The following is a 20,248-nucleotide window of genomic DNA, read 5'->3' on the forward strand; positions in this document are numbered from 1 at the left end:
TCTGCCTCCATACTCTTTGTGTCTGCTGTGGCGGCATGGATGGCAGGCAATATGAAAATGCAGAAATACAGCCTGTAGCTCGAGCAACAGCCAAAGAGCAAACAAAACTTCTCTGGATTAAATACTATATCTGGTGGTATTTCGCAGTAGAGGGGGGGCTTTTGTAACTTGCAGTTATGAGAAAAATCCCCACAGATTTGAATCAGCTCTCCAGAATGGACAAACTTCCTACAGTATACTTAGACTGCCTGTTTTGAGGGTTAATCTAATTACTTTAGTTACAGTAAAATAACATCCATGCAAATCCCATACTATATTAGCCTTTCCTGTAGCAGTATTCATGATGGCCCATGCATTTGTTTGTTTCTTGCCTGGCATGAAGGGGTAGACATTTAATCCAAACAAGTTAATTAGCGGGGAGATAGCATCGGCGCAAACGAGGCTAATGAAATAAACACTGTCCTAAAAGAAGAGATTAGCAATTAAGCTATTGGAGCGCAGAGTCATTTATGTTCCTTTGTGCTGTCTTTTAATGTGGCATGGTAATGAATACTGCTTCTGCGCCTTTATATATATGTGTGTGTGTGTGTGTGTGTGTGTGTGTGTTTGTGTGTTTGTGTGTGTGTGTGTGAGGTATGGATGTGTGCTGTTGGGTAATAATAACCCACTCTCCTATTTGTTTACCAGCCTTTGTTTACTGAAGGACAGTATGGCTATCTTCTGTTTAACAGCCACACTAGTGACACTTGGTGTACATACCATTGTACACTTCCTGTATATGAGATGATGTGTTTATATTGGACAGCGAGAGTTATGGATGATCTTAATGAGTTTGTGTTCTCTTTCAGTACACTGTTGTGAAATGTGGTTGATTTAAATAAATTGTAGTTTGAGGGGTGGTGTGTGCCTGTGTTTATTTGCGCAATTGAAAGCAGAAAGTGTGTGTGTGCTTATGCATGTGTCGGTTTGCAAATATAAAGTATATTTGCCTCGCCACACAAATGTGTCATGTGTGTGTGAAATTTCTGCAAATGTACTGTATATACAAACCTCCTTTGTGAAACCGAGACAAAGTTCAAGTGTTCTTCATCCTCCATGTGTCTTGCATCTGCCTGTGTGTACAGTGTATTATATTCATGCACATACACACAGGAAACACACACCGCTCTCGGCTGCATGTGTGTGTGTGTGATCCATCTGGTCTGGTCTAGTTTTCTCATCGAGCGGCTGATGAATGGAGAGCAGAGGGCTCTACAGCGACCAGGACACATGGCAACTCCCCCTCGACTTTATCAGCCACAACACTGTTCATTCCACGCATCTATCTCTCTGTCCAGCAGCGGCCAGGGAAGTCATTAACCCGCAGGCCCTTTGGGTTCCTGAACGCCACTGACCAGAGAAAGTGGGAGCAAGATTATTTGTGGGCTTCATCGAGAACTTTGAAAGAACAATCTGTGCATCTGTAATCGCATCTCTTGCAAAATACAGTACATACAGTACATTTGCCAAATACATTTTTGGAGCGAATACAAACTTGATTACATTTTAATTGATACCAAAGTCTGGTGTTTACATTTTTGATAGATTTAAAGGTCCCATAACAAAAGCTTTGTTTACATTAATAGTTATTCACCAAAATGCATTGTACGTATGTACCTTTGAGTGCCAATGCATTTTTTTCCTCACATTTTTACTTGACAATAGTCTTCCTTTTCCCTGTCTTTGCTGGTGTATTGCAGCATATTTTGGTATGGTCCCTGTTGATTAGCAGAATAGTATGAAACCAGTGGCAAGAATGCGTATAGCATGCATGGGTTTGCCAACGTATCCTCAGACAACTGTTTGTATGATATCTCCCTGACCTTCAGTTATGATAATTGGATTTAGATAAGTTTCTGTGGTTAGGTTGAGAAATAGAAACATGGCCATTATGTACCTTAAAATGACTCAACGCTCACACTGATGTTGATTTGGTGTGTCTGGGCCTTAAGAGTGGGCAGGGTTTGAAGTTCACTCTCATGATTTTTTAAAAGTTTTCCCACAACTACTTCTGTTTGAAAGTCTGAGGAGCATACAACTTTATCACCATGTATGATTCATCAAATCTTGCCCCCTTGATGAAAGCAAGCTTTTTGTATTGTCTCTGAGTGTAGCCATTTGGTTAAAATACTTTTGCCTACAGGCGTGATAGCATGACAAGTTGTATAAGCTAGTCTGAAGCATACAGAAATGTTTAGGTGACTTTGATTTTAGGGTGAGGGAAAGATAATAGATTTGGTTTAGAATACTAAGACAAAAGGTTCCAACTCAGTGTTAGTGAGTACTTTAAGTTACACAAACATGACCAAAAAAAGAGATAGAGGTTGTCAGCTCTTTAAAATACCTGGGTATTTTGATTGATGACTCCCTTCATGTTAAACCACATGTGCTGTACCTGGTAAAAAAGCTGAAGCTAAAACTGTTTTTATTTTTGAAACAAGTTGTTTTTCTTTCAATGTAAAAAAATGTTGGAGCAACTTTTTAACCTGTGTTGGACTATGGTGATTTTTTTGTACATGCACGCCTCTGCTCAGTGTCTTCATATGGTTGATACAGCTTAACATGCATCATTGAGGTTCATTACAAACTGTTAAGCTCTAAGTTAACTGTGAGTTGTACTGTCCGTTAGGATGGCCTGTTCTGGCGACCCATTGGCTCTTACATTGGAACACCTTTATTTATAAGGCAATTCTTGGTCTGCTCCCACTCTACCTATGTGTTTTCATCACACAGAAAGTACTGGACTGCACTCATTGTGTTCTTATTTTTTATGGGACCAACCTGGTTAAATAAATAATAATAAAAAAAAAAAAAATATGAATCATGCCTGAGCTGCCACGAGTAGAAATTGTAAGAATAATTAAAAGAATATATACTGACAGTGAATGTTTTGAAAATATTTTGGATTCACAGATATGTTCCGTTTGTTATTAAAAAATAATAATCCGTAATACCATTTAGCATACTGTTCTTTAAAATGCAAATTAGCTGTACAATAATGTATTAATAAGAAGACAGGGTTGGCATCCTTAGAGCTCACATAAAGCTCACATAAATTTGCATTCATGCTGTGTGCAGGTGTTTCTGTGTATGTGCTTTCACACCGGCTGTCTGTGTGCTTATCTTATCTTTCAGTGGCTTATTTTTGAGCTTACGTGCCTGTGTGTGAATGCATGTCTGAATTCACACTATGTGACTGTGCATATATATATATATATATATATATGTGTGTGTGTGTATATATATGTAAAACATCCGTAGCATCTGAAGCTAAACATCCTAATTCAACCCATAATCCATAAAACAGTCTTTCTGTTTGCATCTCTGCAGACAACAGTTTGTTTGTGTGTACATCACTGCATGTGTATTTCATTATGACAGTATGACTTCATGTTATATGTGCACATAAGTGACTCAGTGTGTCTGCGTCCACCCATTCAAGTTGTTTACATGCGTGTATTCAGGTGTATGTGATCATAAGAGACAGTTTTCCCAGCAGAAGTCGTCTCTCATGCCCCCCCTCCTAAACAATAGCCTATTGTGGCACCCAGGCAGACTGACAGATTCAATATAGCCCCAGCAATAGAAAGCAGATTAAGTCACTGCATCATTGCTTACGGCTGCTTTTAGACGCCATTAATTGCCTTCATCATTGGCAGCCATTCTTTAGCTTGAAGTAAAGAGGTTTAAGAAAAATGAGCGCTTTAGCGAAAATGGATACCACCAATTCAGAAACGCTGGCTGAGCTCATTTGTTGTCAGTCTGTAAGGAAGTTTTATTGTTTGGGGTTTTATTCTATCATCATTGTGGTAAGAACAAAGTGATAAAGAATTGTCGTAGCGGACGCGGGGTAGGCGTGGGACATGTCCCCCGCGCTACCCCCATCTGTGCCCTCTGTCCCCCGCACTTTTTACAACCGTTTATTCATTTGTAACATGTCATAGCTCGTTTTTCCGAGCGGTCTTGAAACGCACCATGAATGGGCGGCGTCATACACACGCTGACTTGTTGTGATCACATGACTCAGTTGAGACGCGCGAGCGGCACTTCCCTGAACTGTTTATTTTAACTAAAGTAACGCAAATAATGTGCAGCAAACCAACCAGGAAGAGGCAAAAACCCTGCGCTCCTTCTTCAAAACAAACCGTGTAAGTTGAGTAATGCTGCTGCCTGTTGATAATGTTAGCTAAATGATGTCAAATTAATGAGATAACACGGTGAACAAGAATACTAACGCTATTGTTACCCATGGCGGCTAGCTAGCTTCATGCTAGGAACAGACCAACTCCTCCTTAATTTCTGCGCAGAACTTGTGCTCACTATTGCTTTGCACTTATTTTTTTAATCTTTTAGGCTCCAAAAGAAAGAGCAGGGAGGAGAAAGTGGACCAGAAGGCAACACTGATGGTCATGCATGCTTCACAGGTGAGGAGAAATTAGAATTAGCTGAGAAAATATATCTAAAGCATAAAAGTGACTTTGAGATTAATTTAAGCAGCTATTTTGCAACTAGTATTCTTTTTTTTTATCTGCATTTTTTTGCAATAGACAGCAAAAAGAAGGCATCATGCAGCGGTCAGGACAGAGACCAGGCTGCAGCACTGAGGCTTCACAGGTGAGGAGAGATTATAACTAATGGCTATAGGGAAATATATTTATAGAATAAGAGTGACTTTAGTATTAATTTCCACAGCTATTTCACAATTACTTTCTCAATTGTTTATCTATATTTTTGCAATAAACATAGCAAGGATAAGGAAGCATGCAGTGGTCAGGACAGAGACCAGGCTGCAGCACTGACAGTGAGGGAGAGGCTTCACAGGTGAGGAGAGATTATAACTAATGGCTAAAGGGAAATTATAATAAACTAAAGGGAAATTGTAGATGCTCAAGGATCATTCTGTGTCAACTCAACCAGAGCATGGCAGCTCAAACTTTTTATGGTAATAGTATATGATTTTGATAATTTTGAAGAACTTGAGTCGGTCCCTGATGTTTGTGGTTATGTGGTTCTTTAGCTGGAGAGGTGCAGTTGAATGTGAGAGGATGATAAACCACTCAAAAGAAGTCGGCTTATTGAGCGATCTGTCCCCCTCACCTCGGAAATAATGGCTACACCCCTGATTGTCATATATAATGTGTCACTTGTAATAAAAAGTGAGAAAAGAAAATACATAGGTGTAGGTAACACAAAAGCTACAACAGCTATAAAACTTTCAAAACAAACACATCAGTATGACAGCCAGAGATTATGTTGTTTTATACTGACACATTACAAATGTTAAACTTGCGCCTTGTCTTTAGCTTCAAGGCAAAGTGCCTCAATAAAGCTCTCTTTGTTTATATTCCTGGATGGATGTAATGCATACTGCTTTGTCTTTATAGCAGAAATAGAACAACTCAAGGGAGAGATCGAAATGCCCTCTGCTCACAATTTCTTTTGAGTCACTCGACTGACTCAGTGCTGTGACAGTTTTTGGCTGTAAGTCCCTTTGTGATATCATTGCTGTGGGATTCAGTGTCATTCCTGGCAGGCTTCCTCAAGTGTACTCCAGAGGACAAGGGCACAAAGGGACCATCATCCTGCCTGACTTTGACTCATAGAATGCCAAAGTTCATCTGGAGACATAAGTGTTGAGGAGATGTGTGTGACAGAACGTGAAGAACTAATAGTTTAGATGTTACGCCAAATATGTCTTTCTATTGAAATGAGCATGCTGACCAGCTAGCTTTAGCCCGTCATATCTTGTAGTACCACTTGTATTTCGGGGCGATAGTGAATCACTGTGGCATCCAGTCTGCCCTCAGTCCATTAGAGGACCATGACGTCAAGTGCAGTATTAGATTTTGTTGTTTTGAGATATCTGCAATCTGAATGTTCATCATTTTTTAATGCCCTTGTTTTCCTTTTCAGTAATTGATAATCCAATAATCAGACAATCTGAGGTCCAAAATTCACAATTCTAATGAGGCTAGAGTAAAGGTTAGAGTAGAGTAGTAGAGGTTAGGTTGACAAGATATGCTGGTTAGGCTAAGTTAGCTTGCAGTCTCACTGTTTTTGTGTTTAGCATTGTTTCAATCCAGGCACAGGTCAAAGCCAAAACCCAAAGTCCCAGGTCCCAGGTCTGAGGTTTGAGATCCAAGGTCTGAAATGCAAAATATGTGTTTTTTTTGCAAAGACTAGTTGGGTTGGAGGTAAAATGCTATGCCCCATTAGTTTGGAGCATGTGGCCAGGTAGCCTACGTTACATTGCACCTTGGCTTCAAGCAAGCTCTTATTTCCAAAGTCACATAAAAATAGCCAATCTCACCCCCTTTTTCTGTATTTGTTGAACAGTGGGTTTGTATCCAGTTCCCCTCTCTCTCCACTAAAGACAACCAAAGATTTTTTTTTTTGCTGTTTGGTCATGTTAGTCCCCTGACCTCAATCCAGCTGATTGTCATTAATTCAACTGCCATACAACTAAAACTACACTTATTAAGCCAGACAGCATGGTGGTTCGACTCACTGGGAGGAAAGGCCTGAAACCAGTGCATTGAACCTGTGCTGGAAATAGAGGCACTGACCCAGGTGGTCATTGCTTAAGCAGATGCATAAACTCAAAGGTGCATTGCTGAATTGTAGCACAATAACTGCACATTTCTTCCCTAATTTCTAACACTATACAGATATCAGCAGTGGATGATAGGTATTGAAAGAGCTATGTCTTGCAAACACTCAGTTATGATCTATTTGAACAGTTCAAAGTTGGAACTGTTATAAAAAAAAGTGTCACTGTCATACTGCTTAGACTGCTCTGTACAGTTTCTCGTCAGTCTAGTAGCACATATCAACTGTGTACACCATCTCACACTCAGCCATTTCCAAGCTGAGGAGCAGAATGATTGCGCTAGATGAATATTTCTCAGCAAACTTTTTCCCCGAACAGTAAATTGGAAGACTTGGGCATCAGGCTGAGCTGCACTTTTATGATTAATGGCACTACTTTGTGAGGCACTCCATGGAGCAAATAACCACAGTAGGAAAGACGAGGGCTCTAAATGCAGTGGACTGCACTACAGGAGCTCGAGAACTACAACTCTAAGTTTAAAACTGGGTGGAAGGGATTGAGGGTCGAAGAAAATATCACTATGTTCATCATTGCAGAGACGGAGGGACAGAAGGGTATTCATGTAACTCCCTGAAGCCATTGGTTGCGAGCTGAAAGGAAACTCAAGAATTTCAACTCCAGAGTGCCAAGAAGCTCCGTTTCCCTCCACTGGCATCCAGTAAGCTCATTTTTATTCCATTCCTCTGTCTACATTTAATTTCCTTGGCATGGGATTGTTTTGTTCCAAGGGTTCAACCAAATTCATTTTACAGAAGGCTACATGAGCTTCTACGAAGTTCACTCTAATTTAATACATGGGATTTAATCATGGCAGTATGATTTTATGTAACACACACCCGCCTTATCAGGCCAAATCCTAAACAGGGGAAAAAAACAGTGAGCACTTCATCCAGGAAATTTTGGACTCACTAATGATGTGTGAACGTCTTCCACATTTAGTGAAAACTGAGTTCACCAGTGTGCAAAATGAACAAGAAAAAGCTTCATGATTTCTTTACATTTATCCTTGTGGCAACTTTGGCCTGGGAACCAGATTAATCTGCAGCCTCATCTTTTATTCGTTCAGGCGGATGCTTCCGGTCCCTCTCCTGTTCATAAATTTGCATTTCCTAGAGCAGCCAAGGCATGACCCAGCCTACTCTCCCTTTTATAATGGCTAGTATTTGATGCCTATGTTGGTTGAGTTGGTTTATTTAGGCAAGAGAAGTGGGATTGGTTAGGGTGAGAATGTTAGGGTTAGCCAATCAGAGGCAGAACTTTCTGTTGAAGTGTTTTCAAATTCTGTTGTCAGCATCAGCCAAACTCTATGCTACACCATCACATTTCATCTCCACACGCTGTAGTCTATTTGCATTTGTCCATCACTCAGGGCTATGTCATATGTTTCTTGATCTGATTGGTTTTAGGTCCGATTAAGCCCAGAGGCATTTTAGTCTTCAATGGTTGGTAATACCCCTTGGAAATTTAATATAAACTGAGAGGTTTCCAATGTCAGGCTATAGCAACTCACTTCATCTTTTTTAGCATTAGTGTTTGTATTATAATGACAGGGCTATTTGTTTTCTGTCAGAGAATTAGATGAGATGATTGATATCGTTTTTGTCATTTTAACAGAAGCATCAATCAACAGCAGGTTAGCTCAGTTTAGTATAGCGTAAAGACTAGAGCTGGGAAAACTGCTAGCTTGGCTCTGTCCAGTGGTGAGAAACTCCACAAACCAGCACCTGTAAAGCTCAATAAATATGTTTTCTCATTTGTATAGTCTGAGAAATTCATTCTAAATTATTTTTTAAATGGGGCTTTTGTGGCAGGCAATTTCTTGCAGTGACTTCCTGGAATCTTGTTGTCAACATATAATGTGTTAAGGTGATAATGGATTAGTTACCTTGCTGCTGGCTGCTTCATATTTACCATACAGACATTAGTGCAAGTGTTTCCATCTAACTTTTGGCAAGAAAAGCAAATAAGCCCAATCACCAAAATGTTGAAAAGTTCTTTTAACAAGTCAGTGCTAAGCTTTATTGTTTATTTAAACTTACGTTAAGTCTTTAAGTTTGTTTTGTTGGCTTTAATTTACTTTCAGGCTTATTGTAAGTCATTTCCATATCCCCTCCATGTGAATCTTTGTTTTGTTCATTAATTCCTCTGATGTGTTCTTCATCTCGTCCTCGCATGCAGCGTGTCATGCAGGCCGTACACAGTCAGTCATTACTAAGATTAATTTGATAGTAATCTGGATCAGACTCCTTTGCTGGTAGTGCAAAAAATCCATTTGGCAATAACAGTGAGGATTTTGGAAGTCGTGCTGCTGAGATTCTTCTGTTGATAGCAGAGCCAAGTTACCTCTGTGAAACTCAGTCCAGGTTGTCTCCTCTGCAGAAAATCATCATCTTTCCCCCTCCAGATGGAACAGAGCACGAGATATCGAGGGACTTAAAACCTGTCATCTCCTTACTTCTCAAACATGCCTGTTGAATTTCAAAGAAGGCATTTTTGGCTGTGCACAACCGAAGCACAGTTCAGAACGATGTTGAGTAAAGTGAAAACCAGCGGGTAGCCCTTCCCTTCTTCTATTTCATCCATATTAAACGAAATGAGAGCAGAAAAACCACTGCGTTAGAGGTGGATGGATATTCTTTCCACCTGCAGTGCAGAACATGTCGACCGTTGAAAATAACTATTTACAAAAAGCCATTTGGTTTCAGCCGCAGACTCTCTAGTCTATTTGATGAGACGCTGACCCCCCTGGTGACATGAGAACATCATTTTATGTTGCTTCTCTCATTTCAGCCTCTTTACTGCAGCACACACAGTCTGAGGTCTGATGGAATCTGTGATGGACTGTGTGTATTTTTCTATGAATATGTGTGCGTATTTTTTACCCACTTTGTGCTCATTATAAAACGGAACCCTTTCATTCTTTACCTTTAAGTTGCTTTTATTTAGCCATAAATATAATATTAATATGGTATTTCAGATTTATTCAGAATTACCAAAAAAGAGTACCCCTTCATTTCTATACTACTAAGAAATATATTTGTCATCTAAGATATAAATGTAGGAAGATTATAATAGATGTTTTTAATCCTTCCATCCCTGAATTTTCATCTTTAATAAACCTTAAGGCCCTTGAACCTTAGGATATAAACTGAGGGATGGATTTCATTATTTTTTTTTTTATATTATTAGGGGTTAAAGACTTGAGGCACTATTTTTAATGTGAATATTTACACAAACATTATAGCGCCTGTTTATTTATATGTTAATCTGTTAAGAATTTTTCAATTAAAATACAAATGTAGGAAGATGGTGATAGATGTTTTTTTGTCTCTTAAAATGTGCCAAATAGCATGAAAGCTGTCCTTTAATTATCAACTTAAATAAACCATCAGACCTTAAACCTTAAGATATAAGTTAAGGGATTGTTTCCATGAGTTGTTGTAAGTTTTAAGTAGCATTTGCCCCTCTAACTTTGTAGATAGTCTAGCCAAAAAATGTCAATATATTATATTGCTTATATTCACTGTTTTGAAGTGTAAATGACTTACCCTTTAAATCTGGGTTTGTTTTTACCTTTATAAAATTAGGATTAAATTGATTTATCAAGGGCTTTTTAGAAACTGTTTTTATGTATATATTTACACAAACGTGTGTATCTGTGTATGTATGTGTGTGCATGCTCAGTAAAAGAAAGACTGATATAAAAGACGCTGCTAAAACACTCTGAAGTAGCTCCATCTTCAGTGTGGCAGACTGTGCTCTCTCTATAATATAAAAGCCTGGTGATTTCATGCACCTTGATTAAATTTAGTTGCAGATCACATATTGCGAGCAAACGTGTGTTACCTTGGCAACTGTTGATCACACTTCATCCCCTTATTATTCACATAGAAAGGCTGGCATGTGTTAAAGGCATATTATCTACAATATTCTGGGTTCCTGTGAGAATTATGACATTGTTGTAGAGATGATTGTTTATTCCAGACAAATGGATGCTAAGGCTTTTGGTGAGGTAACAGTATGGCCGTCTGTTGTCTTGAATTTGTATGATTATTTCCCCTGCAAGCCTGCCTTTATACTCAATGTGGCATTTGTCATTTTGTTTTGGAAAATGATGTCTCCACTGAGGATGAGGTATCAAGGAGGAAAATAGAGAATGTAATACTTGTCAGAATTTTAATATCACTAAAAGTGTTTTCATCAGCTCCAGGTCCCTGTTGAACAGTGAGAAGTAGAAGATCCACTTTGAATTTGTCATTTTTTCTTTTTTTTTGGCATTTTTGCACTGCTATTACATTAAGAAATTGTAATAATAATTGCCTAGTTTTCCAGAGAGCTCATAACTTACGATTACATATCTGACACTTATTTTCTACTTTAGCCAAGTAAAATCAAAGTAAGACAGAAAACTGAGTGTAATTTAATTATTCTCCTTTACCTTCCTGAGATTATTGGCTAATTGATGTTTTCCCCCATTGGCATTTGCCCGTGCTGAATATAAGAGATGTGTTCTGCATATATTGGAGCCGCAGCTTTCCTTTATCATATCACAGTCATTTTTAGCTGCACTTCATGCATATGTCTTGGTTCATCCTTTAGTTTTAGTCCTGTGCTTTGCTAAAATGTAGTTGTTAAAATCAATGAAAATTTTAGATTAAACCACAAGGAACCTCTGTGATGCCAATGTCAGACTGACAGTCTGTCAGAAAGTCTTTTAGAAAGACCTCTATGTTGGATCAGATCAATGGTTGAAGGGGAACTGGATATAAACAGTTTTTGGAACCACTGGATTTCGATGACTGTGGTCCTATCAGACTTTGCCGAGACATATGTTAGACTACATGTTAAATCATGGGCGTTATAGAGGTTGCGGCCCTTCACGATGATCAATCAGGAGAATCCAGAGAAAGTGTCTTATGGGATCAGGGACTACATGTCCTAGAGCACATAGGAGACATCATGCATATTTAGACTGAACAGTTCTTTGAACTCTATGAGGGTAACTGCCCACCAGAGAGCTTCCCTAAGAACTACATACCTTCAGGTGCTTTTCTTCAGGTGGCATTTGCACCACTTATAGGATTGCTTTGTCAGTGCTTTCGGCATAAGATCCCAACACCAGAAGCTACCTTTTGTGGCTGCATGATATGCCATTGGACAGCATCAGCTAAAAACACAGCCGGACAGAACCAGTTGCGATGATATTATATGCCGGCAGATGGCACCTGCCGTGGCAGCCTGGTACACAGACGGGTGGCATCACTTGAGAACGTTGCTGAATGGAACCTATCGTGTGTGCAAGATTGTGGTAGGACTTTGTTGGGTTGAAATGCTGCCAGTAACGATGTGATACAAGGAGCATGGAGGTTGCTATAGGGCTGGCTGGAGGGGCAGTGGATCCAATAAAACCCAGACTTTCAGTCCAGTGTTCACTTTAGGTCTGAATGTTCCTCCTTTCCCTAATCCTCCACATCTTGTTGTCTAGTTCTTACCATCTGTGGCAGCATGTGCGTTTGTTGACCTCTCGGCGTTGGTTGCCATGTGCTTCTGTTGCCCTAACATTCACTTTCATTTATTTGCTAGACCGGCGTAGTCCGTCCATTGTCTGTTTTTTTTTTTTTTTTAATGTCTGGACCAATTACCATGCACTTACAATACATCACTCAATTTCTCCACACACTCTTGTGTGGAGAGACTATCTACTCTGAAATAGGAGTTTAAAAACTCCCTCAAAATGATGTTCTAAGAACTACAAGCGTTCCTATTGCAGTGAAGACACAATATAAAGAGGGATTCATAGAACTCTGAAACTATGAAATGCCAGCCTGTTCTCATTCTGAGGAAGTAAAATACCAATGCTTTTCCAGTGCTTTTGGTGTAAGATCCCAGTGCCAACAGCCACCTTTTGAATCTGCCTAAAATGCTTCTGGATGGCATTAGCTGCGAATGCATCCAGAGAGAACCATTTGTGAAACGAGTTCAGTATTTGCTTCCCATTTGAATGTGATGTTTTGGTTTTTTTTTTTACACCTCACAATGCCTCTTTTGCCTAAACCTAACCATCTGTGCCAGCATGTGCCTTTGTTGACGTCCTGGCGCTGGTTGCCACATGCTTTAGTGGCCGAAACATAACCATGTGCAGCTTAATCCCACCATGTGCTTTGTTGACATCACAGTAACGACATCCCAGGATATCAACAGCAGATGCAGAAGGATACCTAGAGTGTAATATGTAGACACGGATGTCCACTGCAAAGCAGTAATATTTGACGACTTGGGATAAGAGTGTGTTGGAAATGCATTTTGTCAAACAAGAAAAAGTAAATCTGACATGTTACTGTAGTTTTTTAGTTGCATCCTGGACACAAAATCCATTGACTTCCACTATTACACACTATACAGGGTAAAGAGACAAACTGTGATGCCTGAAACTCATTCTTCAACTTGACAACTTCTGTCAGATCAGGCCATTTTCTAGATGATATTGTTTAGTTTGATTTCGGCTTTTCACACTACTGGGAATCATTGGATCCCAGTTTGAGCACTTCTCCTTCAGCCTGCACGGTCTTAACTACACAGCGTGTTTCTGGTTTATGAGATGAGAAAGGAGCTCAGGATCAAAAGTCTGTTAATTGACGCTCTTCTTCCTGATCTCAGCATATGGAGCGCTGATGCACTGCTTAATGTTGATTCCCAAGAGAGATGTGCCTGGTGAATCACATGCAGCACGCACACACACACACACACACACTAATGAACATGTCCAATGATAGATTACAGAGAGGAAAGTCTCCAGAGAGAGATCAAGACGAACTCTCTTAAATAGAACACACGAAACACATGCATGTCCATGCACACACACCAGTGTTGATCCTCTTTTGTTCCTACACACACACACATGCATGTATGCGCACAAAGTATGCACACAAACACTGTCACACACGGCAGATATCATCAAGCTATCTCATCTAGGACAAGTGTGCGGCGCTTTGTTCTGCCTGGTGTTTGTTCCCAAAGAGAGCCGAGGTAAATTCGGGACTAAAGCGATGTGTGTTCATGCATTAGCATAAAAGACGGAAGCAGCACCAGGGATAAAGCAGACAGGAGACGATAGAGTCTTTCTGGTGTTTAAATGAGGTGTCTGATGGTTCAGCACGGGAAGCCGCAGCGCCAAATCAAAGCATGTGTGTGCATTTTAAGCAACAAGTGTGTGTGTGCAGGAGTGGATGATGTTTACCAGGCAGCACTACAGGGAATCTTGGTCTTCTGTGAAGTTCAGTCTACTGTGTGATTTTCACCCCTTTTTTTTTTTTTTAATCAGAAAAATTTAAAGTGGCTCAACCTTTCATGTTCAACCTCTGCAGCATGGCTGGATCTTCTGAGAGAACACATGGGATCGGAGCACAGCCTCCTCTGCTTCTGTAAACAAGCTTCGCTATTGTTTAGTGAGAAAGGTGCCGCCATCCGAAGTCGCAGAGCAACGCTGACTCAGAAAGACAAGCTGTTTGCTTTCATTTTTTTTAACTCCCCACACAAAACCAATGACTTTTTCAATAGATTCCTTATGGCAAGACAGCAAGCCAAAACATTAGCCAAGTGACAAATACAATTCCCTCCTGAACCTCCTCGATGAGGGGTGGCTGTGTGGAGCCGCGTGTCGGCTTCTGAGCTGACTTTGACCAATAAAAGTGCACCTAGGGAGGGCAACAGACAGTTAACAAGCTGTGATTGGTGGCTGTGGTCAGTCGGCTGTGGTGGTACTTTTCAGTTGAGCCAAGTGGGCATTTGGTCAGGGGGAGTGGCTCCGAAGCAATGTGATCATACAGGGATTGCATAACCTCACACTGCAGTATTTTAGAGCAGGCACAGAGCTGGGTAACCCGTAGAGTGGATAATGTTGAGACAGAATAGGTTACTGAAATTTACTGTTTCAAATGTCCTTTTAAATTTTTGCAAGACTATCCTCTTAAGAAAACCAAAAGCATCAGTTGTTTCAGCAAATGCCCCAAAACAGCCCACTGTTATTTTGAAGTTGTCAGATATCGCCACTTGGTCAGTAATTTTAGCGACGGATTCTGACACCAAAACCCCCCTTTCATAGTGGTATGATTCCCCAGTGGACGGCGTCAGTTTGTAACCCAGCCGGACAGCACCTATAATGGCAGTATGATGTGCTGCTGGTTGGGCAAATGGTACGGACCACAACTGTTGAAATGATATGATGCGCCAGCAGGCACTGTCAGTTTACAACGTGGCCGGACAGAACCTGTCACAGCAGTATGATGTGCTGTTGGACGGCATCAGTTTGAAACAATAACAACGTAATACACAGAGCTGGAAAGTTTCTGTAGGGTGGGAAGGGTAGTGGACGAGTCCAACAGCAAACCTGGGACTTTCACCCATCAGTTTGCTATTTGCTTCCTGTATAAATGTTAAACTAAACCATGACGTTTTTTTCAAAACCTAACCACGCGCTTTTGTTGGCATAACTTAACTTAACATAACTTTTGTTGGTTGAGGAAGTTTACTTTGAAAAGACTGTATGCATTTAACAAGCAGAGGCTGGACATTTTCTGCAAAAACTGAAGTTTATTTTAAAAAGACACAATGCATTTAACAGGCATAAATTGACACACTGTCCCGAAATGTCAACAACAGACCCAGGAGAATACCTAGCATGTAATATGTAGACATGGACAGCACTGACCGAGTGGTGGTATTTGACTTGTTGGGATAAGAATGTGTTAAAACATTACAGATGGGATGAAACATGTTGCAGAGGATAATCTCAGCATGTGTATTTCATTATGTACCTGTTCATAATGCGTGTGCATGTGGTGGTGTGTGGTGCTGGACAAGAAAAGTGTTCCATAACATTCCTCAATACCACTGATATAGGCCTCTTAGTAATACAAGTCTATTCATATAACCTCCATATGCCTTAAAATTACATCTGCCCTCAGAATTGATACGTATCAATAAGTATCAATATTTCTGACAGCACTCAACAGTGACATCTGACACTATTAACCAATAGGTAGTTTGGTTGTAGAAGTTGCCTCCAAGTGAAAGAGCAAAACCCTTGTGTGAATTGATACTAAAGGAGAGCTGAGCTCAGGCAACTTGCAATTTGGATGTGAGGATGCGCAGCTCGGCCTAGTTTAACCCTGATTATGAGAATAGTCATTTATATCCACTTTCAAAGTGGATGCAAGTTGGAACTTTTGAACCTGAATTTTGCACAATTGACCTGAAAGCAAGCCTTGCTTTGAAATGCCTGCTTAAAGCATCCGCAGATCAGTAAGTAGTAAACCTCGCACACTTCATGTGAACATAATTTTTAGATCCAGGTCTGCACTTGACACATCTTTTGACACGCCTTTGTGCAGTCAATAGATGGTGATTTATTGACACGTATCCAGCAGGTTGGAATGTGTGTACATTAGCCTTTGTGGGTTGTTCCCGACTTCTTTCCCATGATGCCCTGCTGTGCGATCAATAGGACCACAGACACATGACATTTGATGTTTTTACTGTGTGTGTGTGTGTGTGTGTGTGTGTGTGTGTGTGCGCTCTGCTATAATCTAGATCAACGCTGTTCCATTATTCTTTTAAATGGGTTGCTTCATATTTGGAGTAGACGTTCGCCATCCAGCAATCCATGCACGGCTCGGCAGTTTATGTAAATGTGTCATAACTTAAAAGCAGTGAATACAATGAGCAGCTGTTGTTTCAAGGTCAGAGAGCGCCAAGGCTTCATTTATAGAGCAATAGAAAATCCCATTTTTTTAACAAGCACAGTCTGCAGTGGGGGTACGTCTGACTCTGCTTACATGATGTAATGATTTGTTATGTGAGTTTCATTGTCTGATATAAAGGAGCGGGAGTTGTCTGACAGCTAAACACGAGCTTCAGATGTAGTCTGAGGTTGCAAATGTTTTTATTAGAAATATTCCTCAATACAAAGCGTGGCTCTCTATAACTATTTGAATAAACTGTTGACATAAATCTTTTTTCTCTTCAAACCACCAATGAAATGAACCCAACTGGGTGACATGGAGTTAATGGATGGCTTCAGGCTGCGTGGAGCCTCTTCCTCTTTGTGACTAATCCTAATGACTAATCCGGTTGTAAACGATAGACCCGTCACTCTTTTCTTTACAGTGTGGCTCACACAGCCTATTTCTGTACAGTAACATTCACACGGCTGCTTGGAGGAGATATCAAGAGTTTATTTTTTAACTGTTTAGAATAGAAGCAACTTGTACTGGGGAAAAAACATTACACAAATTTGTATTGCTACAGATGTCATTTATAGCTAAACGTGTATATCCTGCGGCATGCAGTTGACATATAATGCCAGCAGTGTTGGGAAGATGATGTAACTGAATAGTATACAGAGTTACTTTTAAAAATGTAACACGTTATGTAACATTTGATTACTTTTTAATAACTTTTCTAACAAATGAGTTTGAACTGGCAATCAAGCTAAAAAGACCTCATTATGTTTGTACCACTGACTGTGTATAAAGATTGACAACGCGTCTCTACTTTACCCCACTGTGCAAAAATGAAGCCAAAATATCACATATACAGCTGCTGTTGTCTTGCATTGGTGACATCTTTTGGACTCTGTGCAGTAGTAGCCTCTGCAGTGATAGAGTTCCCGCTCATACACCTGTCAGACCAATTGTGAGCTGCGCCATTCATAGCAGGCACACTGGCACAAACAGCTGTCTATCATGACATCAAACCACCTATTAATAGCATGAAATAACTAGTTAAAACAAAACTTACAAGAAAAACGAATACTTGAACAAATTTTCCATGTGGAAAGACCTACCTAACATGATGTAAACCATCTTTGGGAAAAATTATTTGGCGTGTATTTTGGAATTTTGGTTTGGCCCAATAACATGGAGGGGGCCAGGTCGATGTATTATTGTGCAGCAAGCCACCAAAGTTTCCATGCACATCCACTGTGTGATGGCCAAGCAGCTACCTCCAGGGCGGATTTTGTAGCCAGCACGAATGTGCCAAAAACTGCAGTTCTTTGAAGCAAGCCAATCCCCATGTTAAAATGCCCAGTTTTACAGCAGAAATAAACATGTTTACAACTTGGTACAAGAATGGTTTTGGTGTCTACAACAAATATTCCTGTTCATGACAACTGTACGGGGGATGAATTTTTCTATTGGTTACCCGTTAAAATAACACAATTTAAATATATAAATAACATAATTAGGAATGGGCTGCTTATAGTGACGGACTTTTCAGTCAGATCCACCCCTCACTTCTCTACAGCTGCAGCCTCTTGCCCAAATACGGTCACTTCTGAAGAAGGTGATAGCTCTAATGTTGAACTTGAGGCTTCAAAACAGCATTTCACAAACCCAATTGGTGTCACTCTGGTAGCCACTTCTATTTTTTATACAGTCTTTGGTAATGGCTCATCACAGATCTCCATATAATTGCCCCAGTGGCACAGCACAGAATACCTGGTGTTCTCTGGAGGGGGATTAAACCTGGGTAAAAGAAAACCTACTACTGTGAGAAAGTGGAGACGAAGCTTACGCTCTGTGACAGTCCAGTGAGACGCAGAGAAGGGAAAGGGCTGTGCTCCATGTAGACAGGCAGAAGAGAGAGCGCACAATCCAGTCACTGGACATCAGTCACATGCTGTGTTCCTGCTTAAAGCAAAGTGTATTGATTTGACAGATGTGAGGCGGTGCATATTCAAACAAGAACCAATCAAAAACAGTGCTCAAAACTTTTTACTGCATACTACCAAATGGATGAAGACTGTCTTGATGTAGAGTAAGCTCCTTGCAAGTCATCCCACCCTTAATGGCGTTGCACTCAAATTTATCTCAATGACTTTGTTGACTTGTGTTATCGAGAATATGCCAAAAAAAGCCATATCCGCATGGTGAAAGAGGCAAAAAAACAAAACTGATGTTTTATTCTACATATAAACTTTTTATCAAAGAAGTATATGCTCGAATGTAACCCTTTGTAATCACCAACATTTTGATTTGTAAATGTAGTTTAATTATTTGTTTTCTTAGTAAGTGTAGGCGATTACAATTACTTTTATTTTGCAATTTAATTACATTACAGTATGTCATTACATGCAAGTAGTCACTCCCCAACACTGATTGTCAGTAATGGAGGTTTCTCTATGTGCAGTTTCTTTCCTTTTCACTTTTGGCCGTTTGCTCTCAGCCTTCATGTTCAAGTTCAAAGTGTCATTCAGTTCAGTTTACAGTACTTCGATTTGTCAGATCCATTTTAAAGGGAAACATAATGGCTGCTTGGATTATGTTCAAAGGCTTTTTTTTCAATCCAGAAAGTGTGACATCTTTATACCACACAGATGCCATGTGGAGGAGGTTGGAGTAGATCATTAGGCATAAAGCACAGGGCTCTGACACCAAAGATTTTCACACCCTACATCCTACATGTGAATATGCAATAGTTAGAGGTTTGGCCAAATGCGCTTATTTGCTTTCATTGATAAGAGTTAGGGGAGGAAATTCATACCACTGCCATGTCTGTCCGGGAAAGATATGGCTATAGAAAACAGCTGGTTAGCTTAGCTTAGCATAAGGCCTGGAAAAAGCTGGCCTGGCTTCTTCTAAAGTTACCAAAATCATTAACAAATCACTATAACCTCATAAAATTGCATTTCTTTAATCCATGCTCAAACCAAAGTGTAAAAATTATGTGTTTTTACTAAGCAGCAACTTTCAAGGCTGAAAAATATCGAACAGCCACTTGAGGCTGGCTCCAAAAATGAGTCCATCCCCATAGTCCCTGATGTTAAAATGCCAACATGAACTACAGAAATAATCATGTTTACTACCTGGTACAAAAACTTTTTTTTTCCTCTACTGCTAATTCTAACATTCATGACAACTGTAGGTGAATTTTTTATAACTCACAAGTTTACATTAAAGTTAAAAATATTTAAGAGCGGGGCAGCTTGAGTGACAGGCTGTCTGTGAGGCGTCACTAAAGTCTGTGATTCAGCTCCACCCCTTGCTCCTCGGCACTTCCAATCTCCTATCCAAATATGGTCACTTCTGGCTCCACAAACCAAGATGGTGACAGCTAAAATGCTGATCTCGAGGCTTCAGAACGGCAGTCTGCAAGCAAATGTGTGACATCACGGTAGCTACGTCCATTATTTGGTTTTCTAGAAAGGGTATTTGCTGGATTATTTCTTGGCAGGCCAGTGGGAACAGTAACATCCTGGAGTCTTCTTGTGAGTATGGGGTTGCCAGGCAACCAGCTATTACTTAATGCATTTGCATATGAACATAGCATTAAGGCACATTTTACTAAAATGTGGTCAAAGATCATTGAGCTCACTAAAGCGTTCTTCTACCACTAAAACTGTCTCACAGCCTGTGGAGGCTTTTTTAGTCCTTTATGACAGATGTTTGTTCCCCAACCGATTCAATAGAGTAATGAATTTAATAACTTGGCCCCCCTCCCTGGCTGACTGCTGGCTCAAACCCCTGGAAACCCCACGTTAATGAAAGTTTATGTGACGCGCTAAATGCCACAAGCTGGGTCTGGTCTCATTATTGGGGC

At 40.1% G+C, this 20,248-nt stretch overlaps 1 long non-coding RNA gene across 3 annotated transcripts in view; it reads left to right on the plus strand.

Annotated features, from left to right (window-relative positions):
- The first annotated feature begins 4,065 nt into the window (after window positions 1-4,065).
- Window positions 4,066-20,248, plus strand: part of LOC148188047 (uncharacterized) — a 39,987-nt gene continuing 23,804 nt past the window's right edge. For 2 of the 3 annotated variants that reach the window (XR_015778118.1, XR_015778119.1), the window contains exons 1-3: window positions 4,066-4,187; window positions 4,587-4,653; window positions 7,186-7,307. This is a non-coding gene — a long non-coding RNA (uncharacterized LOC148188047). Of the gene's footprint in view, window positions 4,188-4,397; window positions 4,464-4,586; window positions 4,654-7,185; window positions 7,308-20,248 lie in introns of those variants that run through there. The other variant, XR_015778120.1, reaches the window with a different exon arrangement.

The sequence above is a fragment of the Plectropomus leopardus genome, chromosome 12, assembly GCF_026936395.1.
Source record: "Plectropomus leopardus strain MGB_pleo_1.0 chromosome 12, ASM2693639v1, whole genome shotgun sequence".
Classification (NCBI taxonomy): domain Eukaryota; kingdom Metazoa; phylum Chordata; class Actinopteri; order Perciformes; family Serranidae; genus Plectropomus; species Plectropomus leopardus.